This window comes from Schistocerca cancellata, chromosome 2, assembly GCF_023864275.1.
Source record: "Schistocerca cancellata isolate TAMUIC-IGC-003103 chromosome 2, iqSchCanc2.1, whole genome shotgun sequence".
Lineage (NCBI taxonomy): Eukaryota > Metazoa > Arthropoda > Insecta > Orthoptera > Acrididae > Schistocerca > Schistocerca cancellata.
This window is the reverse complement of record NC_064627.1, coordinates 810340397-810368244: the sequence shown is the minus strand read 5'-3', so window position 1 is coordinate 810368244 and position 27848 is coordinate 810340397. Positions and strand designations below refer to the sequence as shown.

General features: G+C 38.4%; 1 protein-coding gene across 1 annotated transcript in view; it reads left to right on the top strand.

Annotated features, from left to right (window-relative positions):
- The window catches only part of LOC126162683 (lys-63-specific deubiquitinase BRCC36-like), a 51439-nt gene that overhangs the window by 19700 nt on the left and 3891 nt on the right, over positions 1 to 27848 (top strand). The gene's annotated exons all lie outside the window — the stretch shown is intronic.

Sequence of the window (27848 nt, the reverse complement as noted above, 5' to 3'; positions counted from 1 at the left end):
CTCTCTTTTCCTACACTGTTGTTTGCAATGATTAATTTATGCTCTGTCCAAAATTCTACACGGTGGCTTCCCCTTTTATTCCTTGCACTGAGTCCATGTTTTTCTTCTCTTTCTTTTCCCACTATTGAAATCCAGTTGCCCATCAAAATTATATTTGCATCTCTCAAAACTACCTAAATAATTTCTTTTTTCTCATTGTACATTATTTCAGACTCTTTGTCATATACAGAGGTGTTTGGCACATAAAGTTGGGTGTAGACTTTGTGTCAGTCTTGGCTGCAATAATGCATTCACTATGCTGTTCATAATAGCTTAATTGCATTCCTACATTCTTATTCACTGTTGGATGCACGTATGCATTCGCATATTTGATTTTGTATTTATAACCCTGTACTCCTGAGGACATGCATCTTTACTGTATGGTTAAATGATGATGGTGTCCTCTTGGGTAAAATATTCCGGAGATAAAATAGTCCCCCATTCGGATCTCCGGGCAGGGCCTACTCAGGAGGACGTTGTTATCAGGAGAAAGAAAACTGGCGTCCTACGGATCGGAGCGTGGCATGTCAAATCCCTTAATCGGGCAGGTAGGTTAGAAAATTTAAAAAGGTAAAGGAATAGGTTAAAGTTAGATATAGTGGGAATTAGTGAAGTTCGGTGGCAGGAGGAACCAGACTTCTGGTCAGGTGAATATAGGGTTATCAATACAAAATCAAATAGGAGTAATGCAGGAGTAGGTTTAATAATGAATAGGAAAATAGGAATGCGGGTAAGCTACTACAAACAGCATAGTGGACGCATTATTGTGGCCTAAAATAGATACGAAGCCCACGCCTATCACAGTAGTACAAGTTTATATGCCAACTAGCTCCGCAGATGACGAAGAGATTGATGAAATGTGTGATGAGATAAAAGCAATTATTCAAATAGTGAAGGGAAGCGAAAATTTAATAGTCATGGGTGACTGGAATTCGATAGTAGGAAAAGGGAGCGAAGGAAACGTAGTAGGTGAATATGGATTTGGGGGAAGAAATGAAAGAGGAAGGCACCTGGTAGAATTTTGCACAGAGCATAACTTAATCATAACTAACACTTGGTTCAAGAATCATGAAAGAAGGTTATATACATGGAAGAACCCTGGAGATACTCTAGAAGGTATCTGATAGGTTATATAATGGTAAGACAGAGATTCAGGAACCAGGTTTTTAAATTGTAAGACATTTCCAGGGGCAGATGTGGACTTTGACCACAATCTATTGGTTATAAACTGTAGATTAAAACTGAAGAAACTGCAAAAAGTTGGGAATTTGAGGAGATGGGACCTGGATAAACTGAAAGAACCAGAGGTTGTAGAGTGTTTCAGGGAGAGTATTAGGGAACGATTGACAAGATTGTGGGAAAGAAATACAGTAGAAAAAGAATGGGTAGCTTTGAGAGACGAAATAGTAAAGGTAGCAGAGGATCAAGTAGGCAAAAATACGAGGGCTAATAGAAATCCTTGGGTAACACAAGAGATATTGAATTTAATTGATGAAAAGAGAAAATATAAAAATGCAGTAAATGAAGTAGGCAAAAAGGAATACAGGTGTCTCAAAAATGAGATCGACAGGAAGTGCAAAATGGCTAAGCAGGGATGGCTAGAGGACAAATGTAAGGATGTAGAGACACATATCACTAGGGGTAAGATAGATACTACCTACAGGAAAATTAAAGAGACCTTTGGAGAAAAGAGATCCACTTGTATGAATATCAAGAGCTCGGATGGAAACCCAGTTCTAAGCAAAGAAGGGAAAGCAGAAAGGTGGAAGGAGTATATAGAGGGTCTATACAAGGGCGATGATCTTGAGGACAACATTATAGAAATGGAAAAGAATGTACATGAAGATGAAATAGGAGATATGATAGTGCGTGAAGAGTTTGACAGAGCACTGAAAGACCTAAGTTGAAACAAGGCCCCGGGAGTAGACAACATTCCATTAGAACTACTGACAGCCTTGGGAGAGCCAGACCTAACAAAACACTACCATCTAGTGAGCAAGATGTATGAGACAGGCGAAATACCCTCAGACTTCAAGAAGAATATAATAATTCCAATCCCAAAGAAAGCAGGTGTTGACAGATGTGAAAATTACTGAACCATCAGTTTAATAAGCCATGGCTGCAAAATACTAACAAGAGATCTTTACAGATGAATGGAAAAACTGGTAGAAGCCGACCTCGGAGAAGATCAGTTTGGATTCCGTAGAAATGTTGGAACACATGAGGCAACACTGACCCTACGGCTTATCTTAGAAGAGAATTAAGGAAAGGCAAACCTACGTTTCTAGCATTTGTAGACTTAGAGAAAGCTTCTGACAATGTGGATTGGAATACTCTCTTTCCAATTCTGAAGGTGGCAGGGGTAAAATACAGGGAGTGAAAGGCTATTTACAATTTGTACAGAAACCAGATGGCAGTTATAAGAGTTGAGGGGCATGAAAGGGAAGCAGTGGTTGGGAAGGGAGTGAGACAGGGTTGTAGCCTCTCCCTGATGTTATTCAATCTGTGTATTGAGTAAGCAGTAAAGGAAACAAAAGAAAAATTTGGAATAGGTATTAAAATCCATGGAGAAGAAATAAAAACTGAGGTTCGCCGATGACATTGTAATTCTGTCAGAGACGGGAAAGGACTTGGAAGAGCAGTTAAACGGAATGGACAGTGTCTTGAGAGGAGGATATAAGATGAACATCAACAAAAGCAAAACGAGGATAATGGAATGTAGTCGAATTAAGTCGGGTGATGCTGAGGGAATTAGATTAGGAAATGACACTTAAAGTAGTAAAGGAGTTTTGCTATTTGAGGAGCAAAATAACTGATGTTCGAAGTAGAGAAGATATAAAATGTAGACTGGCAATGGCAAGGAAAGCCTTTCTGAAGAAGAGGAATTTGTTAACATTGAGTATAGATTTAAGTGTCAGGAAGTCGTTTCTGAAAGTAATTGTATTTAGTGTAGCCATGTATGGAAGTGAAACATGGATGATAAATAGTTTGGACAAGAAGAGAATAGAAGCTTTCGAAATGTGGTGCTACAAAAGAATGCTGAAGATTAGATGGGTAGATCACATAACTAATGAGGTGGTATTGAATAGAATTGGAGAGAAGAGAAATTTGTGGCACAAATTGACTAGAAGAAGGGACCAGTTGGTAGGGCATATTCTGAGGCATCAAGGGATCACCAGTTTAGTTTTGGAGGGCAGCGTGGAGGGTAAAAATCACAGAGGGAGACCAAGAGGTGAATACACTAAACGGATTCAGAAGGATGTAGGCTGCAGTAGGTACTGGGATATGAAGAAGCTTGCACAGGATAGAGTAGCATGGAGAGCTGCATCAAACCAGTCTCTGGACTGAAGACAACAGCAACAACAACTACTCTGTACTCATCTGACCAGTAGGCCTGTTCTTCCTGCCACTGTACATTATATCTAATGTCAGTCTATTCATTTTCCTTTATAAATTATTTAACCTACTTACCTAATTAAGAAATCTAATATTCTATATTCTGACATGTAGAACGCCATTTTTATTTATTTATTTTTTTTTTTTTTATGACATCCTCCTGAGTTATCATTGCCTGGAAATCTGAATGGAGGATTATTTTACATTCAGAATATTTTACCCAAAAGAACTCCATCATCATTAAACCATACAGTAGAGCTGCATACTCTTGGGGGAAAAAAAATTTCAGCTGTAGTTTCCATTTGCTTTTAACTGCTCACAGTACCAACCGAATAAGGCCGTGGTAGCTATTTTGCAGTGCCAGATCAGTTAATCATCCTCAGGCTGGTGGCCCTGCAATTTCTAAAAAGGTGGCTGCCCCTCTTCAGGAACTAATGCCTAGAGTTCTGTAAATGCCAAGTTTAAATTTCAACCACAACTGTTACATATATCAGATTAATTATCTGTTTTTGGTTTTTTCCAAATTAATTATAATTATAATGATATAAAATTCCCTGATCCCTGTCTCATAGATAAAAAGTTGCTAACGAAGTTAGGTTTTTTTAAAGTCAGCTCTGTTTGTTGACAAGAGATTTAAAATACTTCTGTAGTTAATAGCAACCCTATTTTTAAGGTAATTATGGAGCTTGTGTTCAGGATTGTTTAAAATTAATGTTTATTTGTACAACAGACAATGCATACACAGGTGTGCAATCAATACTAAGAGGGTGGTTTGAAAAGTTCTCGGAATCACCACAAGAGGTCAGAACTAGCGCAACGAGTTGTTCACATGATGTTCATTGGACTGTTGCCTGTAAACACGTGCAATGTCAGTGCTCTTGGAAGAGAGCTGTGGCGGTTAAGTGGCTCTATCGTTGTTTCCGTGTAGTGATTACGGTAGTGAAGATGGAAGAAATAGAGATTTGAGTAGTGATTAAGTACTTTGTAAAGAAAGGTATGAAAGCAAAGGACGTTCATGCTGATTTCCATAATACACTGGGGGACTCTGCTTCTTCATATTCAACTGTTGCCAAGAGGACAAATGAATTTAAATTTGGTCGCGAGTGCTTAGATGATGATCCATGCAGTGGTCGGCCAAGATGTGTCACTACCCCAGAAATCATTGCAAAAATGCACAATATGGTCATGGAGGATCGCCAATTGAAAGTGCATGAAATTGCTCGTGCTTGCCAGATGTCATCTGAAGAATTAGAAATGGAAAAAATTATCTGCAAGATGAGTGCCGCAACTCTTGACACTGGATCAAAAATGTATGAGAGTGGACATATCTGAACAATGTTTGTCCTATTCTAGGAGAAATGAACAAGATTTTTTGCACTGGTTTGTGACCACAGATGAAACTTGTGTGCACTACTGTACCCTAGAGATAAAATAACAGTCAAAGCAGTGGAAACATGCCGATTCTCTGCCACCAAAGAAAGGAAAGACAATTTCTTTGGCGGGAAAGGTCATGGCATCAGTGTTCTGGGATGCGAAGGGAATTCTGTTTGTGGGTTATTTCCCCACTGGGCAAACAATTACTGGAGAATACTATGCTAACCTCCTGGAAGGTCAGGTTTAGTAAGGAAGAAAGTCATCTTCCATCAAGACATTGTGCGCCCGCACGCATGTGCTGTCGCCATGGCAAAATTACACGAACTAAGATATGAATTGTTGGCACACCTGCCTTATTCACCTGATATGGCTCCATCAGACTTCCATCTCTTCCCAAAACTGAAAATTTTTCTATGTGGACGAAGGTTCACTTCAGATTAAGAATTTGTAGCCGGAGTTGACAACTATTTTGGAGACATGGAGGAAACTCATTTTCGAGATGGGATCAAGGCACTGGAACATCATTGGACTGAGTGCTACAAGGAGACTACATTGTAAATAAAAAAAAGTTTCAGTGATGTAATTGCTTTTTTATATTCTGTTCTGAGAACTTTTCAAACCACCCTTTTAGATATGTTAAAGTTATTTATCATTTGCACAGAGGACGTAAACTATATTTGCCTGATTCTACAACCATTGATGATGATTTGGTGGACTGTAAAAACATTTATCACTTACTTGAGTTCACTTTCACTGTCTATATCAGGCTAAATAAGTTCTGAATCTGTTCAGTTTTAACTTTGCTGTACTGAATATTTTTGTGTACTGCAATGAACACTGTTAACGTAAAATCTGACGTATTTCTGTAAATCATCTCCCACATCTCTTGAAAGGTTTTGGAACTTTGTACTTTGGATGTAGTCCCATTCCTTGTGTCTAACTTGAACTTGGTGTGAATGCTGTCCAGCAGAAAGATGAATTATATTACTATGATGCAAACACTTTGCCATTAACTATTGCCGTCTTGATAGGATTATTCTTTCATTTGTCATCACTTCACTTATGGCAATATTTTACTCAGCACCCAAATAAGTCCGCAGCTCGTGTTCTAGTAGCTAGTGTTGCTATCTCTGGGTCACGGGGTCCTGGGTTTGCTTCCTGGCCGGGTCAGGGATTTTATCTGCCTGGAGACTGGGTGTTTGCATTGTCCTCATCATCTCATCATCATTCAGGAAGTGTGGAGACTGGAAATGGAAATATTTGGAACTTGTACAGGTGCTGATGACCATGATGCTGAGTGCCCCATGAACCATCATCATCATCACCATCAATATCCAAATAAACAGTTACCTTCAAAAGATCTCCAGACATGAGCATGATGTTAATCTTGTGTTTGAATGCCAAGTCAGTATTGACTGCAGACTATACCAGCAGCAGGAAAAGCTGGTGACCTTTGTGTCCACTCCAGCCTATATTACTGAATTACTGTTATTTTCATGCGCTGCCACCATATAAAATTATCAAGTACATACATGTAGCCACAGCCATGACTAGTTGACTTGATTTTAGAGAGTTAGCAACACATCTGCATTATTATTGCCATTAATGATGTCCTGTTTCTTCCACGACCCAGAACTTTTTTTGACTTACTTGACTTAATTCCTTTGGCTCCTATGGGGGCATAGGGTATCCAGGAGAACTCACCATCTCTCTCTGTGTCATTTGCCTCAATTCTGCCCAGGTCTTGCCAACTCTTTTTGCTTCCCCTTCCACTGTCCTCTTCCATGTGCTTCTTGGTCTTCCTCTCTTCCTTGTTCCCCGGGGATTCCATTCCAATGCTTTTTTTCTCGATGGCTCCATCTGGTTTTCTCAAGGTGTGCCCCAACCAGCCCCACTTTCTCTCTCGTATCTGGTCTTCTATAGGTATCTGGTTTGTTATTCACCAGAGCTCCTAACTGCATATTTTTTCTGGCCACCAGATATTCATGATGCGTCGAAGACATCTATTAATGAAGCTTTGTAACTGGGATGACCAGGCCATGAGGTGGCAGCCCCACCAGGACACTCGGGGGCTGTGGGCTGATAACCCGCACCACCAAAAAACACATATCACAGAAACTAAGAAACAGCTGGATGGATCTTAAGGCCTGAAAAGGAAAACCCGTGTCGGTTTTTGGAATGTAAGGATGGTGAGAGAAGCAGGGAGGCTAAGACAGGTTGAAAAAGAGATGGAGAACTATCGACTAGATATATTGGGACTAAGTGAAGTAAGGGGGCCAGAATCTGGGGAATTCCAAACACAAAATGGTGGAGTGTTGCTGTATGCGGGTCAGACAGGTGAGGACGCGATGCATAGGAATGGTGTAGGGCTCTTACTATCTTAAAGCAGCAAGAAGAGCTTACTGGAGTGGAAACCAGTCTCAGAACGGATAATAACCGCACGCTTTAAAACAAATGTGCGATATATCACTGTAATTCAATGCTATGCACCTATTGAAATAGCTAAAGGAGAATTAAAAGATGCATTTTATACAGAGCTTAACGGAGTCCTTAGAAAAACAAATTCTAGGGACATAAAAATTTTAATGGGTGACTTGAACACAAAAGTTGGTTCAGAAAATGAGGGGCTTGAACATATCATGGGCGTGCATGACATGGGGATCAGGAATGTAAATGGTGAATTGTTGATAGATACATGCACTGAACATGACCTAGTCATTGGAGGCACATTGTTTCCACGTCATAACTGCCATAAAATAACGTGGGTTTCTCCAGACCACATTACCGAAAGTCAAATAGACCACATAGTCATAAGCCACAAATTCCGACACTCTCTGTTAGATGTCAGAAATAGAAGAGGGACAGACATTGGAAGTGACCACCACCTAGTTTTGGCGGAATTCAGACTGAAGATAGTGGCAAATAGAACCAAGCTCAATCACTGATGCAAGAAAATAGATGTGGCAAGGTTAAAAGACCAACAGATCAAAGAAACATTTTCCCTTGAACTACAAAACAGATTCCAGGTCCTCTCTGAAGAAAACTTATGGAAGAGGGAATTGAAACATGCTGGCAAAAAATCAAAGACAGTTATTTAGATGTGGAAGAAAAAAATCAGGATTTAAGGCACATCAAAGGAAGGAATGGATCTCCGATGCAACATAGAATGAAATTAGCCACAGGAAAGAACTAAAACTTAAGTTAAATTTTTGTAAGACGAGAGCGCAGAAGAGCGAAGCACATAAAGAATACACGGAGGCAAACAAAAAAGTGAAAATATTGCTACGTCGAGATAAAAGGAAATGGATAGATGAGCAAGCAAAATTGGCAGAAGAGGCAGCACGACAAGGAAATATGAAAGAGCTCTACAATATTACTAAACGGTCGTCAATGAAGAACTTCAGACATGAAGGACCAGTTAAGAACAAGGATGGGGTGATGCTTACAACTCAACAGGCACATCCACAGAGATGGGAGGAGCACTTCAAGGACCTGTTAAATATGTGAAGACAACCAAGAGGAACAGGTAAGAGATGTTCCAGAGGAAGTCTAAGAAGATCAAGATATAAATTTGCAGTGCCCCACAATGGACAAAATTAGGATTGCCTTGAAAACACTAAAAAATACAAAGGCTCCACGCCTAGACAACATAGCACTGGAGTTCTTAAAAGCTGATATTGAAAGTACTGTTAAAATGCTCCATCCTTTGCTGAAGCTTATTTGGCGTGAAGAGAAATCTCCAAAGGAGTGGAAAAATGGTTTGGTGGCAAAGCTCCCAAAAAAGGGAAATTTGTCAGACTGTAACAACTGGTGTGGTATTACATTGTTGTCAGTGCCCAGTAAGGTCATCACCAGAATTATTTTAAACAGAATTAAAGAATCCCTTGAAAAGCGACTGCGTAAAGAACAGACCGGTTTTAGGGCACAACGCAGTTGTGTTGATCTTATTAATACTCTTAGGATCATTTTAGAGCAAAGCAAAGAATTCCAAGCAACCATGTACCTGGCATTCATTGATTTTCAAAAGGCCTTCGATTCCGTGAAACATAAAGTGCTCTGGCAGGTGTTGCAGAAGTATGGCATACCACAGAAGGTCTTAAACATCATAAAAGATCTATATGATGGCTACAAATGCTGCGTACTCCTCAGGGGAAATATAACAGAGCCCATAAAAGTAACAACTGGAGTCCGGCAGGGTTGCATTTTGTCACCAACACTTTTCTACTTGTTCTAGACTCTGTTATGAGAAGAGTCACAGCAGGCAGGAGACGAGGAATCCAGTGGGGGATCCATTAATGGTCTTGAGGATTTGGATTTTGCAGATGACATAGTTTTATTAGCTCCAAGGCTGACTGATATGCAAGCTAAATTAAACTTGCAGAAACTGCTGGCCTCAAGATAAATACAGGCAAAACAAAGGAAAGGAGAGTAAATTTAGGGTACATGGAGGTGCCATTGTTAATAGGCGAGCAGTGGGTGGAGACTGTCCACTCATTCCTGTATCTGGGTAGTATAGTGGCGGAAGATGGTGGAGCTGGAGATGATGTGAAAAACCGCATTAAAAAGGCAAATGCTGCCTTCATACAATTGTATCCAATATGGAAAAATAGAAATATCACGTACAAAACAAAAATCCGTATTTTTAATACAAATGTGAAGGCTGTCCTTCTGTACACCAGTGAAAGCTGGAAAATGGATAAAAAGATAACATCCCAGAACTTTTTTCAGTGAGTCAAACTTTTCTCTATGTTGGGGTGTGCTAGAGCACTGCACCCATGTGAGCAGTGTTCGTTCTTCATTGCTTGCTCTGCACACAGTGTGGAAGCATATGGCCAGCATTTTCCTCCCTCAGCACCGAGCAGACATGCAGTCGTTGAGTGTTGGTATGCGTTTAGAAACATAGGTGTCAGTTTTTCTTGTTTGCTAGGAGAAAGTGTGTGCTATGTGCCTGAGATTCACCAGATATTACCACAATTACTGAGTATAATTATGTATAATGAAAATTATAGTGATAATCAAATACTGAATGTTACTGGAGGTCATTGATTTAGCAGTGGGACTGAAAATTTGTGTGAACGAATGGATAATGAAATAATGCTTGTATTCAGTCTGCAGCTAAAACCCCACTGACAGTGAGAGATATTTTGAACAGATTTAATGGTAAATATGAGTGTAGAGAATGTGGCACCTGATTATAATTGTCAACTTTGTTTATAATTAATTAAAAAAAGTCCTTCAATGTAGCTACAAAGTAGGCTTTCGTGAATAAATTGAGTGAATGTACTAATAGCACAAATTACAGACGATGTTAACAGCACTGACCAGAAAGAGGAAGGTAAGTGTAAGATGTAGTGGTAAGTGCAAGTGATCTAGAGTGTGTAACATCTTCATGGCTGTGGGTAGTGCTCACTCGATTGTGTCATAAGGCGAGGCAGCATCAGTCATCTTTAGGAACTTCCACTGTGCTGTGTGAAGCTTATTCACACTCTGTCACACACCACAGCTGTAAGTAGACTCCTCTGACGGGTCACAAGTCTGCAGGTCTTTAGTACTGACTCCTCCTCATCACATTATATGTCACTTGTTCTCTCATGCTTGCTTTTAGTGCCATGTTTAATTTACATATCATGGGGTTCTTTATGTGCACCTGCTCCCATACTGCATTGTGTTTCTGTTTTGCACGTGCTTTATTATGGGCGGAGGGATCCAAAAACTTAAAATTTTGTGGTATCTAAAGTAACTAGGAAAGAAACACTCTAAGAAGTAATTCATATTATGTAAATAATTATGTGATTCATTTCTTGAAATAAGAAAATTACTAACAGAAAAACACAGAGAAGCATTCTTGAATATAAACACTTGGATACAAATTGCCCTTGCTTTTATAATTAAAGGGAAATGGAGAAATGGTTAGTCGCGCAAGATAATAAATGATAGTGAGCAGGTGGAAAATTTCTGAGCATCCCAGATCAGATGAGCTGTAACAACTTATATCACATAACTGTTAGATAATAGTGATTATATTTACATTTCTGGGAAGTTGATGTTCTGGTTTTCTGAAGGCAGCCAGTGAGACAGAGAAATAAGAGTGTTTTTAAGGGGGATAAGTTGTCAGAAGTGGCATATGTGAGAAGATGAGAGGGTTGGAGAAAAAAGATGATGAAAAGAGGATGAAAGAAAGGGTAGAGACACAACTAACAAGGAGATGAAGCTTCCTGTGACAAGATGATATGGCAATACTGGAAGAGATACACACATCATGGAGAGAAGTGTAACCAAGAGGAAGCAGATCATGCAGTCCAAGCACATGTTGGAGATAAGATTTTCATATGTGGAATTCTGGATGCTCCTGCTTAAAAACAGTCTCTGGTATTGCATTGCCAGGCATCCTCTTTAGTCTGTATTATCTCCACCCATTCATTCTTTCTTTTGGAAAGTTGCTTATTAGCAACACAGTGAACATGTTTGAGCAATGTTAATAGTGAATGTCCAAGAAAGACCTTCACACAATCAGATGCTTTAGAATTGTCACAGGTGAAATACATATGTTACAATATGGTATTTGGGGAAAGTTTGCAATGGGAATTGCCTGCAAAACATTCTGAAAGAAAATTTCGCAGATGCTCATGTGGTTTTGCAAAAGTCAATAAATGACAGAAAACTACTGTGGTAAAATAGAAATACTCAGGAAACATGTACCAGTCAGTGCAACAACTGGTGTTCTGTTTGTTGACATATGAATTAGAGCATTTGATCTGTGGTATAACTTCGGAATTTTCATAATGCAATTTATTCTCACCATACATTTGCCACAGTGGTAACATTGCATCACATTTTTTTTTCAGAACCATGTCTTCTTTCATTTATCAAGTTACATAGGTCATTTTATATCTTCTGGGTCCAAGAACTTATTTTGTGGACCTTAAGAGGAAATAAATTTTAACTGTGTGAAACAGATTAACATATTACTTGCTCATAAGAATAACAAGTAGAATCCTATATTGTGAATCAGGGAAATAAGTTAGATGCACATTGAACCCATGCTCAGATTTAATGACTGTCTTTAATATGAGCAGTTTTTGGGTAATTTTACACGCCTGTCTTGGCAATTTCCCCATCTAAACTCCAGAAAGATGACATACTGAAAGTTGTCTCCTGTCTTATTTTTGGGTTAAAATAATGATTGGAGAGCATCTGACCACAGAAATATTATGTAAATGCTAAATATAAATGAAAGAAATCAGGTTTCTCCATCATGACATTATTAATGCTAATAAAGAAGTTATAGTTTGCAAAACATTTTGAATACCACTTACATATCCACCAAAAACTTCCATTTTATGTGACTTTCTCTGTTATCAACTCTACATTATGTTTTGCCCTTTAAATCTGGAAGGTGGCCATTGGTCTTGATGAGTTGATATTGTTCCAGGGCAAACAAAGGAATGAATGCATTGTTGCACTTTGGAATTGTGCTTTACATCCCTTTGGTCTGTAAAAGGAATATAGCTACATGCAAGGAGAAAAGTAGTTATTGTTCACATAAATAATGTTTATTGGGTGATACAAATGAAGGACTAAGAATATCCATGCCCCTTACTGAAGATAATTTACAGCTGCAGGTATGGATTAGGGATAACTTTAATACATGTTACTTTCCCTTACATGTTTTTATTAACAGATAATACAGATACATATTTAAATGTCTGCTTAAACTACACCCAAAAGTTACAGTCAATTTGTTGAGTACAGTGTAAAACATGATGAATGCAATTTTTGTTAATACTTTCCGAAATATGATACTGTTCAACATTGAAAACTTAATATTGTTTGTCAATTGAAAAACTAAATAAGCTTTCTGTGTTGTTGTACATTTAGTGATAGGCAGACCCTGTTTGTTTCAGTAATTTGTGATCTCTGCTCTGTGCGCATATACTGCAGATATTCTCATATAAATTGATTTTCTGTGACACATACTTTGGCATCTAAAGATCTGAAAATGCAGTAATTCAGAAGATTACTCCAGAAATATTAGAAGAGTGGCCTACAATGAAATTACAATCAAATAATTATTTTTTTTTAAAAAAAAAATCTGCCTGCAGGACTTGGCAGATCAGCAGCACACATGTAAAAACACACTGAAGACTGTAACAGAAACATAATTCTGAAAAACAGAATGGGCCAAGTTCATGTGATGGTTATGTGTGAAGAAAGAGATTTTGTAGAACAAACCTACAGGTCTTTCTTGAAGTGTGATTCTTTCTCAGTAAACATAAGATGACTGGACTAAATTTTAGGTCACAAATTGAAGCATATCTGAAATTAAGTGAAAAAAAAATCAAGAAACGCAACCACGCATATGCAGATGGATGATGGATAGAGCATAGATGCACTTACAGTCCACAAAGGAAAATAATGGGAAAAAACTTGTGAATCCGCAAAATTGTGCAGTGGTAGGGGGGCACAGACAATATACCTAAAATGATAACCGGTGGGGTGGCAAACTCGAGGTAGGGTGGGGGAGGGGCATTTTCTTATGTTTCCTTTGGATAACTAGAAAACAGCAGCTTCTAGTGAAAATGTTTTCCAGAACAAAATTAAACTACAAAAAATGGCCCTATTCATTTTTTTGCTGGGATTAGTGGCTTCCACATTGCAATGGGTGGAAGAATAGCAGATTATTAAAAATACTTTAATGGTATAAAATTAATGATTATTGTTAAGTGAAGTCTGTTAAGAATCAGTACAGTATTAAATGTATGGATGTCATCTAAACACAGTAGAATCATATTAAGAGATAAATTGTGTTCTGGAGGTCTAAGAGGGTAGGGGGTGAAGGCTAGAAATGTGAGGGAAGGTAGATCATTGGACTGTGGTCATGCACTTCTTTCCTTTGCAGGGCTGCTAACTAAAGAGCAAGCAGGTGAATCCCTACATTTTTTATACCCAGTTATGTCACAAAATTACAAGAACCCTCTGTAGCGTGCCTTATGAATCACTGGTACAGATATGGTCAGAGGGTGGGGGGGGGGGGGGGCTTGTTTATTTTTCACAAAGTGTGTTAACAATACATGGAATACAGATATGAGCTATTAATAATACTAGTACAGGAAACATGTGGGCAGACTCTGTGTAAATCTCTGCACACTATTCTACACTGCTATAAAGTAAATCTATTGTTAGTCACCCTGTTCAACAGCTGTGGCATTCTTTTGGGAAAGGCAGTTTCACCCCGATGAGCACTGCTTTATTTTCACTTTACAGACTGACTATACCTCCCCAGCATTTCTTGTCCAATTCTGTTATTTTTTTTATTATGAATTTAGCCAGCTATGGACCGCATACAACTTAAGACTTATGGTGTTTCTTTTTCTTCCGTTCTTCCCAGTACTTCTTCATTTTCTCGCCAACTGCTCATCTCTGCTCATCTGTCCACACTCTCTTGGGTCGAGGTTTTGGCGCATCTTCTTCATAGTTTGCGTTTTCTATAAGTAGCCTAAAGTTGTTCCTGTCACGTATTATTTCTTCTGTAACATCTATTTTGTTGGCGTCTTTCTTTACTGCTTCCATCCATCCTACAGTGTTTTTCAGCTTACTAACGTAATTAAAATTTTTCTTTGTAATCCGTGTTTCTTCCATTCTTTTTAAATGTCCATAAAATTTTAGCCGTCTCTTCCTCATTGTATCTGTGATCTTTTCTGTATTTTTGTATAGGTCTTCATTTCTCCTTTTAATCCACCTATTTTCCTTGTTTTTCTCAGGACCTAGAATTTTTCTTAATATTTTTCTCTCTCTTTTTTCTAGTTCTCTTAATTCACCTTTCTTATTCAATGTTAGGCTCTCTGATCCATATGTTGCTTGTGTCCTAATAACTGAATTATAATGTTTAATCTTTGCTTGTATGGATATTAATTTCTTATTGTAGTAGTTTTGTGTTAATTTATATGAAAATTCCAACTTTTTTATTCTTTCTTTATTTGTTGTGTTATCCAGTCCATTGGCTTGGATCCACTCCCCCAGGTATTTGAATCTATCAACTCTTTTAATTTTTCCATACTTCGTTTTCATAAACTTTTCTGTATTATGTTTGTGTTCTATATACTCGGTTTTTTCGTAGGATGTTTTTAGCCCAGTCTTTTCAGCAATCTCGTTTAACATATCAAGCATAACTGTTGTGTCTGTTCGGTTTTCAGTTATCAATGCCATATCATCCGCAAAGGCTAAACATTTTACTTCAAATTTGTTCTTTCCTTGGCCCATGCTTATACCCTTTGTGCCTCTGTTTTTTAATGTGTTTTTCCATGTTTTTACTACTTTATCTAAAACCAAGTTAAAGAGAATTGGGGACAGTCCGGGACCTTGTCGAACTCCTGTTTTGATTTTGAATGGTTCAGAAATTTTGCCTTGAAACTTAATTCTTGATGTTGTATCTGTGAGCGTTTGTTCAACAAGTCTTCTGGTGTTTTCATCTATCCCTGATTCATAAAGTATCTGGAATAGTGTTTGTCTGTCAACTGAGTCATAGGCCTTCTTGAAGTCTATGAAAGTAACTACTGTATTTTTATTTTGTATAGCTCTCACTCTCAAAATTGTTTTTAAATTAAGAATCTGTTCTGCACATGATCTACCTTTTCTAAATCCTGCTTGATAATCTCCTATATTAGGTCCTGCTTGTTCCTCTATTCTATTTAAAAGTGCTTTAGAAAGTATTTTGTATGTCAATGGTGACAAGGATATGCCCCTATAGTTGTTGGTGTCTGTTTTATCTCCTTTTTTATGGAGAGGGTGGATCAATGCTTGTTTCCAGTCACTGGGTATGATTCCTTTTGTTCAAATGTCTTTAATTACTTTGTGAATTTTCTGACATGCAGATAAGCCCCCTAGTTTCCACATTTCTGCCACTATCCCATCCTCACCTGGTGCTTTGTTATTCTTCAATGCTTTGATAATCTTTTCTATTTCTTCTACTGTAGGTGGTTCCGATGGTGGATTTTCATGTTGTGGTTTTTGAAATTGTAACCTGTCATTAGGCTCCTCACAATTTAATAGATTTTCAAAGTATTCAGCTAAGATTTGGCAGTTCTCTTTATTGCTTAAAACCATTTTTCCACTTTTATCTTTGAAAAAGATAAACATAGACTCAGATCATTATCTGACAGAAATAAAGACCATGTTCCAACCAAACAAACCTAAACCAAAACCAAGATGATTTCCAAGAGTAAACACTAAATTTCTCCTGCAAAAGCAGGACAAATTCTGTCGGATAATTGGGAAGAAATTAAAGAAACAATGATAGTCAGTTAAAGAAATGGGACAGCCACGAAGAATACAGATGGTGGAACGAGCTGCTAAAGGCATGGAAAAAATGGAACAGTAATAAGAAACACGAATACTGGGAAGAGTTTAAAGAAGAAAGGAAAAAGACAGCAAAAATCATCAGATGAGTGAAAAGAAAATATGACAAAGACAGATTAGAAGAAATGGATTTTGATTTCAAAAGGAACAACACTAGAGACTTCTATAAGACTTTCAGAGAAGTTTTAACAGGATTCCAGTCACCAAGTTTACATTTTAAAGATAAAAATGGAAAAATTCTGTTATATGAGTAGGTAAAATCTCTTCATTGTGCTCATTTATATAGTGAAGTTTTTTATGCTTATTGAGCGATTGCTTATTTACAGTTGTTAAGTGGGCACTTTTATGTAAAATACAGCTCTATAAACGATGACTGAGAAGCATTTAATTTGTAAATATTATGTCAGTGGCCTATGTAGTGTCAGCAGGAAAGGGATTGGCTTGGTAAATATGGCTCTTTCCTGTTGTTTATCATTGACACCATATTGTAAAGACACATAACCATGTTGTAGACAGGTGGTGGCGAATTAATGAGTGGCCAGAAAGTTATGTGCACTTTTTTCACCAATAACTGTGTTACTGTTACACTGCATAATTCTCTTCCATTCAGGAATTCATGGCATGTGTAGAGTGGGCTGCATTGCGTCGAGCCGCTTACCGTGCCTCTACAGTATATCTTGCAAGATGGATGTGAATATGTCTGATGGAATAGTACTGATCATATTCAGGTCTCGAACAATAACTTGTTGTGATGCATTACTTGCCTTATGTTAAAAATCTGAAGTTCCGTAACTCATAGGTGACCTCCACCTGTTGCATATGCAACCAATTTAAGTCTTTGGGCCTCTTCAGATGTTGGAACGGCTGAGGTTGACGTGAAGCATTTTAAACCTCTCATGTTATAAAAAGTATTGCAGCCATTGACATTGGAGACAATGAAACAGATATTGTGAAGCACACTTTGACAGCATGTTACACTTGGGGCAGTCTCTTCAGTGTGGTAGACAGATTTCAGTTGCTGCTGTTGAGGTTTTTTATGTAATAGTGCACTGAACAACTGTAATTGAGTACAAGGAAAAGAGTCACATTAGATAACAAAACAAAGACAATATGGGATATAGTGAAGGAGGAGACCAGTAAAACCAGACGTGAAGAGGGGCAAATAGCATTAAGAGCCAATTATACATTGGTGACAGATGAGTATAGTCCACCCCCTGTAGCTGAGTGGGCAGGATGACATTGTCAATCCTAAGGGCCTGGGTTCGATTCCTGTCTGGGTCGGAGATTTTCTCCGCTCCGGGACTGAGTGTTGTGTTGTCCTAATCATCATCATTATTTCATCCCCATTGACACACAAGTCACCGAAGTGGCGTCAAATCACATTTCAAGTAACTTCCATAACATGAATTTGACCCTCACTACCCCAGCATAAGTATTGTCCATCATAAAATCTTTAAAATCAAAAACATCTAGTGGATATGACGAAATATCAACAAAGTTAATTAAAGAATGTGATTCTGAGTTAAGTAACATATTAAGCTATCTGTGTAACTAGTTGTTTATCAGTGGAATATTACCTGAATGGTTAAAATATGCTGAAGTTAAGCCACTGTTTAAGAAGGGAGATAAAGAAATACCATCAGATTTCCATCAAGTTTCACTTTTGCCAGCATTCTCAAAAATTTTACAACGTGTACAATTTTGCTTCCGCCATTTTTTCTCCAACATTTGAGGCTTTAATGAAACAAATTGGTTACACTTGTATCATTCAAAGTATTTTCCATCACTGCCCACTACTTTTTCCCATCGTTTGGGCAGTGTACGAATCCCACGTAGAAAAAATTGTTCATCTTTTGAAGCGATCCACAAATCAATCCAATTTGACTTCCTCATGAGATTGGAAGTGTTGGTCAGCCAGGCCATGCCCCATTGATCTAAACAGGTGATAGTCAGAGGGAGCAATATCTGGAGAATATGGCAGGTGGAGTAGGACTTCCCATTTTAACGTTTCCAAGTACATTTTGACCTCTGTTGCAACACGGGCTTGAGCGTTGTTGTGCTGCAAAATAACTTTATCATGCCTCTCACTGTATTGTGGCCGTTTGTCTTTTAATGCTCTGCTCAAACACATTAATTGTGTTCGATAACGGGCACCTGTGATTGTTCCACTTGGTTTTAACACCTCGTAGTTCACAACACCGAGCTGGTCCCACCAAATGCAGAACATGATCTTGGAGCTGTGAATATTTGGTTTGGCCGTTGACGTGGAAGCATGGTTGGAATATCCCCCTTTTTTTTTGCATTTAGGGTTATCGTAATGAACCCATTTTTCGTCCCTGGTCACAATGCGATGAAGAAATCCCTTCTGTTTTTGCCTCTGAAGCAATTGTTCACTAAGACACAAATGTCGTTCAATGTCTCTTGGTTTCAGCTCACATGGGACCCAAGTTCCTTCCTTCTGAATCATGCCCATAGCTGTGAGAGATTTTGAAATGGCTTGCTGTGTCACTCCCACTAGTCGTGCCAGTTCTTCTTGAGTTTGACGTGAGTCTTCACTCAGGAATGTCGCCAATTCTGTATCTTCGAAAACATTCTCTCTTCCACCACTATGCCAGTCTAAGATGTTAAAATCACCATTATTGAAGCTTTGAAACCACTCATGACATGTTCTTTGATCAATAGCATCCTTACCGTACGTACTTGACAGCATTCAATGAGACTCAGCCACTGTTTTCTTCATATTGAAATGAAACAGTAACACCTCTCGCAAATGACAAGAATTAGGCTCTTAAACTGACATTTTCAATCCAGAACAACTTCATGATACAGACACAAATTGACTAATGTATGAGTGAGGTTATGTTGACCGAGGTCCAAGCTAACTGCCTGACATCTGCAATCTGTTTCTTTTGATCACTACTTACCATTGTCGCCACCTATTGGCAAACGGCGGAAGCAAAGTAAACCTTGTAGAAAAGATAATGTACAATCAGCTTTATAACCATCTTATCGCAAATAACATAATGTCAAAGTTGCAGTTCGGATTTCTAAAGGGTTCTGATATTGAGAAGGCTAGCTACACTTACAGTGAAAATGTACTTAATTCATTAGACAAAAAATTGCAGGCAAGTGGTATATTTTGTGATCTGTCAAAGGCATTTGACTGTGTAAATCGCAATATCCTTTTAAGTAAATTAGAATATTATGGTGTAACAGGAAATGCTGCAAAATGGTTCAAATCTCGTATCTCTGGCAGGAAACAAAGGGCGTTATTAGGAATGAGACATGTATTAAGCTATCAGGCATCATCAAACTGGGAAATTACATGTGGGGTGGAACTAATTACATGTGGGGTCCCACAAGATTCCATTGTAGGGCCCTTACTTTTTCTTGTGTATATCAATGACCTTTCATCAGTAACATTACCAGATGCCAAGTTTGTTGTGTTTGCCAATGATACAAACATTGCAATAAATAGCAATCAAGTGTAGTCTTAGAAAGATCGGCTAATTAAATATTTGTGGATATTAACCACTGGTTCCTAGCCAACTCCTTGTCACTAAACTTTGAAAAAACACACTACATGCCCATCGCAACTTTTAAGGTATGTCCCATGAGTAGATGCCTAACATATGATGATAAGCAGATAGAAGAAGTGGACAGTGTTAAATTCTTGGGATTACAGCTTGATAATGAATTCGATTGGGAGGAGAACACCACAGGACTGCTGAAGCGTCTAAACAAATCTCTATTTGCAATGTGAATTCTGTCAGACATAGGGCATATAAAAATGAAAAGGCTGGCATACTATGCTTACTTTCACACTAATGTCATATGGTATTATTTTTTGGGTAATTCATCAAGCCAAGCTAAAGTTTTCCAGGCACATAAATGTGCAATAAGAGTAGTGTAAACTCAAAAACATCATGCAGAGGCCTGTTTAGGGAACTAGTGATACTATCTACTGCTTCCCAATGTATTTATTCCTTAATGAAATTTGTCATTAAAAATATATCACTTTTTCAAACCAACAGCTCAGTTCATGGAATCAATACTAGAAATAAGAATAATCTTCACAAGGATTTAAAGTCACTTACTCTTGTACAAAAAGGTGTGCATTATTCAGGAACACAAATTTGCAGTAACTTAACAGCAACCACAAAAAGCGTAACAACCAATGAGATTCAGTTTAAGTGAAGCCTAAAGAATTTATTGGTGGCCAACTCCTTCTACTCCATTGATGAATTTATCAGTAGAACCAACTGATTTTGTGTGTGTGTGTGTGGGGGGGGGGGGGGGGGGGCACGTGTGCTTGTGTGTATGTATAGTACAATCTAACTTCTACACCATTTCAGTGCAGTAATGTGTTCATTGTAAATAAGTATTGTACTAGTTCTGTTATATGTTTATTACCTTATAAACAAGAAAAACTTTTATTTATTTTTAATTCACTGCATTAATGCGATCTTAGTAAATGAGTGTTGTAAAATGGTCCTTTCATATAGTGTCCAAATAAAAATAAAATATGACGATCATTTCGCTTGGGGAGCTGTGGAAGGTTCATTAGCTTATTTGTTTTAGTTGTAAATATTTGTCATGTATTATTGTTTTTCTGACATGTTCTACATCCTGGAGGACCTCCTCACTATGGATCAATTGGAATGAAAGTAAATCTAATCTAACCAATTTAGTTCAGTGATGTTATTTTGTCTATTCACGAAAGATATCTAGACAAGAAATGCTGGAGAGGTATAGTCTGTCTGTAAACTGAAAATTGAGCAGTGCTCGTGGTTGGAGAAGTTACCTTTCCCGAAAGAACGCTACAGCTGCTGTATGGGGTGACCAAGAATAGATTTACAGTGTAGCAGTGTAGAACAGTGTGCAGACATTTACATAGTCTGTCCATACATGTTTTTTGCACTAGTGTTATTAAGAACTTGTCCCCTCCCCCCCCCCCCCCCTTTTTGGGCGTATCTGTGCCAGTGATTCATAAGGGGCACTACAGAAGGTTTGTGTAACTTTGTGAAACACCCTGTAGTAGTTTCTTATGGTTTAATTGGGTAGAAACAGTGTGGGGACTTGCCTGCTTGCTCTTCAGTTTGTAGGCCTATGGAGGAGGGAAGTCCTCAGCCACAATCCAGTAAGCTACCTTCCCTCGCACTTCTGCCTTCCACCGCACCCCCTCCACCCTATTAGACACCCAGCACACAAATTTTCCCATAATATGACTCTACTGTACTTAGATGAGGTACACACATTTAATATTTATTCTTAAACCACTTCATTTAACAATAATCATTAATTTTATGCCATTAAAACAATACTTTTAATAATCAGTGATTCTTCCATCCATTGCAACTTGGAAACTATTAATCCAAGAGAAAAAATGAACAGGGCTTTTTTTTTTTTTTTTTAAGGAAATTTAATGTAGTTTGATTTTGTGCTGCAAAACATTTCACTAGAAGTTGCGGTTTTGGTGTTATTTAGGAAAAACTCAAAAAAGTTACCTTTAAACGTCCCCCACCCTTTCCCCCTTTGCTCAGACTCCACTGGTCAGGATTTGTAGTATATTGTTCATGGCCTTCCCTGTTATTACTGCACTAATCAACCCTTTTTGGGTCTTTGTTGACTGGACTATTATTACATCACAAAATTTCACTAACTATTAAGCTACATAAGCACTCTTTCTCGTGTGTAAGTACAGACACGCAGTACCATCTATAATAAATATAATAAATGAGTTCAGTTTCAAACCAACAATTCTTGAATATATTCTCTCTCTCTCTCTCTCTCTCTCTCTCTCTCTCTCTCTCTCTCTCTCTCTCTCTCTTAGCATTTAAGTTTGAGAGGAGGATTTCAATTCCCTCACAGCTTTTGGGGAACCAGAGCCTTAAGTTGAAATCTCATTGGTAGAGCCAGCAGCTGCAAATCGTAATATATGCCCTGGAAAAAAAAAAAATTTGCTGACTTCATTTACTTCAGCCCTGTGGACGTTTGCCACATATAGAGATCTACAGTAGGGAATTAAATGGTGATACGTCAGAAGTCAACAACTCCAGCAAGGAAATCAATAGCAGTCCCCAGATTATGACATTGACAGTAGATTTAATTACCACTAGGTTGGAACAGATCATAAAGAGAAATGTTGAATGGAAAGCTGGGAAAAGGGGAAAAAAAATGGCGACAAAATGTCAGTTGCATGTTACCTTCATTGTCCAAATCTAGATAACCTAGGACTTACTTGGTAATTAATATAGTTATCTTCAAACACTCTACCAGTTCCACAAAGCTAAACAGAGAGAAATAAAATGTCTGACTTCTAGGCTTCTCTAAGCATTGCGGTTCTCATTCATGTACCTGTACGTTTTTTTTTTTTTTTTTTTTTTTTTTTTTTTTTTTTTTTTTTTTTTTTTTTTTCCCCCTTCATATTTCTGAATTTAATCTATCCAGTTTCCGTTGCATTGTTATCTCAGTCTATTCTTATCTCTTGGAACCCATTAAAAGATATACCTGAGGATAACTACCACCTGTACATCTAACTGTTATGTTCCACTCGCCTCCATTTCATTTTAATTTGCAATTATTTTATTTGTTCCCTGAGCCATTTGTTTGACTTCCTGTCTCTTGGTGATTCCTAACATTCATTTCTCCATTTCTTGCTTAGCAGCTCTGTGTTTTGAATGTCATTTTTGAATGCTTTCTCACAGTGAGAAGTCAAAATTTGCTGTTGTTGTTGTTATGGTCTTCAGTCCTGAGACTGGTTTGATGCAGCTCTCCATGCTACTCTATCCTGTGCAAGCTTCTTCATCTCCCAGTACCTACTGCAACCTACATCCTTCTGAATCTGCTTAGTGTATTCATCTCTTGGTCTCCCCCTACGATTTTTACCCTCCACGCTGCCCTCCAATACTAAATTGGTGATCCCTTGATGCCTCAAAACATGTCCTACCAACCGATCCCTTCTTCTGGTCAAGTTGTGCCACAAACTTCTCTTCTCCCCAATCCTATTCAATACTTCCTCATTAGTTATGTGATCTACCCATCTAATCTTAAGCATTCTTCTGTAGCACCACATTTCGAAAGCTTCTATTCTCTTCTTGTCCAAACTATTTACCGTCCATGTTTCACTTCCATACATGGCTACACTCCATACAAATACTTTCAGAAATGACTTCCTGACACTTAAATCTATACTCGATGTTAACAAATTTCTCTTCTTCAGAAACGCTTTCCTTGTCATTGCCAGTCTACATTTTATATCCTCTCTACTTCGACCATCATCAGTTATTTTGCTCCCCAAATAGCAAAACTCCTTTACTACTTTAAGTGTCTCATTTCCTAATCTAATACCCTCAACATCACCCGACTTAATTCGACTACATTCCATTATCCTCGTTTTGCTTTTGTTGATGTTCATCTTATATCCTCCCTTAAAGACACCATCCATTCCATTCAACTGCTCTTCCAAGTCCTTTGCTGTCTCTGACAGAATTACAATGTCATCGGCGAACCTCAACGTTTTTATTTCTTCTCCATGGATTTTAATACCTACTCCAAATTTTTCTTTTGTTTCCTTTACTGCTTGCTCAATATACAGATTGAATAACATCGGGGAGAGGCTACAACCCTGTCTTATTCCCTTCTTAACCACTGCTTCCCTTTCATGTCCCTCGACTCTTATAACTGCCATCTGGTTTCTGTACAAATTGTAAATAGCCTTTCACTCCCTGTATTTTACCCCTGCCACCTTTAAAATTTGAAAGAGAGTATTCTAGTCAACATTGTCAAAAGCTTTTTCTAAGTCTACAAATGCTAGAAACGTAGGTTTGCCTTTCCTTAATCTTTCTTCTAAGATAAGTCGTAAGGTCAGTATTGCCTCACGTGTTCCAACATTTCTACGGAATCCAAACTGATCTTCCCCGAGGTCGGCATCTACCAGTTTTTCCGTTCGTCTGTAAAGAATTTGTGTTAGTATTTTGCAGCTGTGGCTTATTAAACTGACTGTTCGGTAATTTTCATATCTGTCAACACCTGCTTTCTTTGGGATTGGATTTATTATATTCTTCTTGAAGTCTGAGGGTATTTCGCCTGTTTCATACATCTTGCTCACCAGATGGTAGAGTTTTGTCAGGACTGGCTCTCCCAAGGCCGTCAGTAGTTCCAATGGAATGTTGTCTACTCCGGGGGCCTTGTTTCGACTCAGGTCTTTCAGTGCTCTGTCAAACTCTTCACGCAGTATCGTATCTCCCATTTCGTCTTCATCTACATCCTCTTCCATTTCCATAATATTGTCCTCAAGTTCATCGCCCTTGTATAAACCCTCTATATACTCCTTCCACCTTTCTGCTTTCCCTTCTTTGCTTAGAACTGGGTTTCCATCTGAGCTCTTGATGTTCATGCAAGTGGTTCTCTTATCTCCAAAGGTCTCTTTAATTTTCCTGTAGGCAGTATCTATCTTACCCCTAGTGAGATAAGCCTCTACATCCTTACATTTGTCCTCTAGCCATCCCTGCTTAGCCATTTTGCACTTCCTGTCGATCTCATTTTTGAGACGTTTGTATTCCTTTTTGCCTGCTTCACTTACTGCATTTTTATATTTTCTCCTTTCATCAATTAAATTCAATATTTCCTCTGTTACCCAAGGATTTCTAGTAGCCCTCGTCTTTTTACCTACTTGATCCTCTGCTGCCTTCACTACTTCATCCCTCAAAGCTACCCATTCTTCTTCTACTGTATTTCTTTCCCCCATTGCTGTCAATTGTTCCCTTATGCTCTCCCTGAAACTCTCTACAACCTCTGGTTCCTTCAGTTTATCCAGGTCCCATCTCCTTAAATTCCCACCTTTTTGCAGTTTCTTCAGTTTTAATCTACAGGTCATAACCAATAGATTGTGGTCAGAGTCCACATCTGCCCCTGGAAATGTCTTACAATTTAAAACCTGGTTCCTAAATCTCTGTCTTACCATTATATATTCTATCTGATACCTTTTAGTATCTCCATGGTTCTTCCATGTATACAACCTTCTATCATGATTCTTAAACCAAGTGTTAGCTATGATTAAGTTGTGCTCTGTGCAAAATTCTACCAGGCGGCTCCCTCTTTCATTTCTTAGCCCCAATCCATATTCACCTACTACGTTTCCTTATCTCCCTTTTCCTACACTCGAATTCCAGTCACCCATGACTATTAAATTTTCGTCTCCCTTCACTATCTGAATAATTTCTTTTATTTCATCATACATTTCTTCAATTTCTTCGTCATCTGCAGAGCTAGTTGGCATATAAACTTGTACTACTGTAGTAGGTGTGGGCTTCGTATCTATTTTGGCCACAATAATGCGTTCAGTATGCTGTTTGTAGTAGCTTACCCGCACTCCTATTTTCCTATTCATTATTAAACCTACTCCTGCATTACCCCTATTTGGCTTTGTGTTTATAACCCTGTAGTCACCTGACCAGAAGTCTTGTTCCTCCTGCCACCGAACTTCACTAATTCCCACTATATCTAACTTTAACCTATCCATTTCCCTTTTTAAATTTTCTAACCTACCTGCCCGATTAAGGGATCTGACATTCCACGCTCCGATCCGTAGAATGCCAGTTTTCTTTCTCCTGATAACGACATCCTCTTGAGTAGACCCCGCCCGGAGATCCGGATGGGGGACTATTTTACCTCCGGAATATGTTCCCAAGAGGACGCCATCATCATTTAATCATACAGTAAAGCTGCATGCCCTCGGGAAAAATTACGGCCGTAGTTTCCCCTTGCTTTCAGCCGTTCGCAGTACCAGCACAGCAAGGCCGTTTTGGTTATTGTTACAAGGCCAGATCAGTCAATCATCCAGACTGTTGCCCTTGCAACTACTGAAAAGGCTGCTGCCCCTCTTCAGGAACCACACGTTTGTCTGGCCTCTCAACACATACCCCTCAGTTGTGGTTGTACCTACGGTACGGCTATCTGTATCGCTGAGGCACGCAAGCCTCCCCACCAACGGCAAGGTCCATGGTTCATGGGGGGGCAAAATTTGCTAGTGCTTACTATCTGCTTCGGTCGCATTAAATGTTTGGTTTTGAAAAACTTGTTAGCTTCTCTAACCACTTCAGCTCATATGTCATCAGTAAAATGAAGCTGATTCAGTCACACTCGATCAGTGTATTTTTCTCAACCTCTTTTTAGTTTATGGATAGTTTAGTGATGTGATAAGAAATCTCCTTGCCTGCCTTCTGTTGTAGTCCTAAGTCTCCCACTATCCAGATGAAGTCCAAGAGAAGCTTTATCACTTATATGTATATTCAAACAATGAACACACACACACACACACACACACACACACACACACACACACCAATGTGTGTGTGTGTGTGTGTGTGTGTGTGTGTGTGTGTGTGTATAATTCAGAAGGCCACCACTATTGCTCCATTCTGTAATTTTGTTCACAACTTGCAAATAATCCATTTTGCTCTATCTACTTCTAGAACAACATATTTTGGTGAGTACCATGTATGTTACACAGAGTATGCTGATAGACATAGTTTTCTATCCCTTGCCTATGTCCTTTATTGTGAAAGTCTAAAATGGTTTAAAACTGTGATGAACTGTAAAATTTATTTGTTGTTTGATATAATATAGTTCGTTTCTTTTTTAGTTAATTTAGCGTAGCTAATTCATTTTTCTGTTTGTATTTTAAGCACCTTTTAACACTAAACATGTTGTCATCTTTGGCAAATTGTGCTAATGTATGAGCTCTGCAGTTTCCTGTACTGGGCCCAAAGCTTCTAACTGCATGGTCATTATTGAAATTGTCTTTCTTTTGCATTAAGATCCGCAGTATCATTTTGTAGTGGGGTTTGTTTTGCTGCCAGTTACCAGTGCCTCTAACTTCCCATATTTGACTCAAGGGAAGGAATACTAGGAGTTGTGGGCTGAAGGAAGTCTGACACTGGCTTTATAACATACCTAGCTACTACTCTCCCCGCATTTTGCTATGTGACATTTGCAAAAGCTGAGTCTACTACTTTTTATTTAGAGACAATAAGTTGCTGAACTCCAGGAATCAAAGCTATGGCAATGGAATAGGAATAGGGTTACCTACCCCAAGGTAGTGTTATAGGCGCTTTACTGTTCCTTATCTATAGAAACAATTTGGAGACAATCTGAGCATCCGTATTCGGTTGTTTGCAGGTGACGCTGTCATTTATCGACTAATAAAGTCATCACAAGATCAGAACAACTGCAAAACGATTTAGAAAAAATATCTGAATCGTGTGAAAAGTGGCAGTTGACCCTAAATGACAAAAAGTGTGAGTTCATCCACAGAGTGCTAAAAGGAACTTGTTAAACTTCTGTTACACGAAAAATTGGTCTAATCTAAAAGCCGTAAATTCAACTAAATACCTAGGTATTACAATTATGAACAACTTAAATTTAAAGGAACACATAGAAAATGTTTTGGGAAGGCTAACCAAAGACTGCGTTTTATTGGCAGGACTCGTAGAAAATGTAACAGACCTACTAAGGAGGCTGCCTACACTATGCTTGTCTGTCCTTTTTTAGAATACTGCTGCGCGGTGTGGGATCCTTACCAGATAGGATTGATGGAGTACATCGAAAAAGTTCAAAGAAAGGCAGCAAGTTTTGTATTATCGCGAAATATGGGACAGAGTGCCACAGAAATGATACAGGAT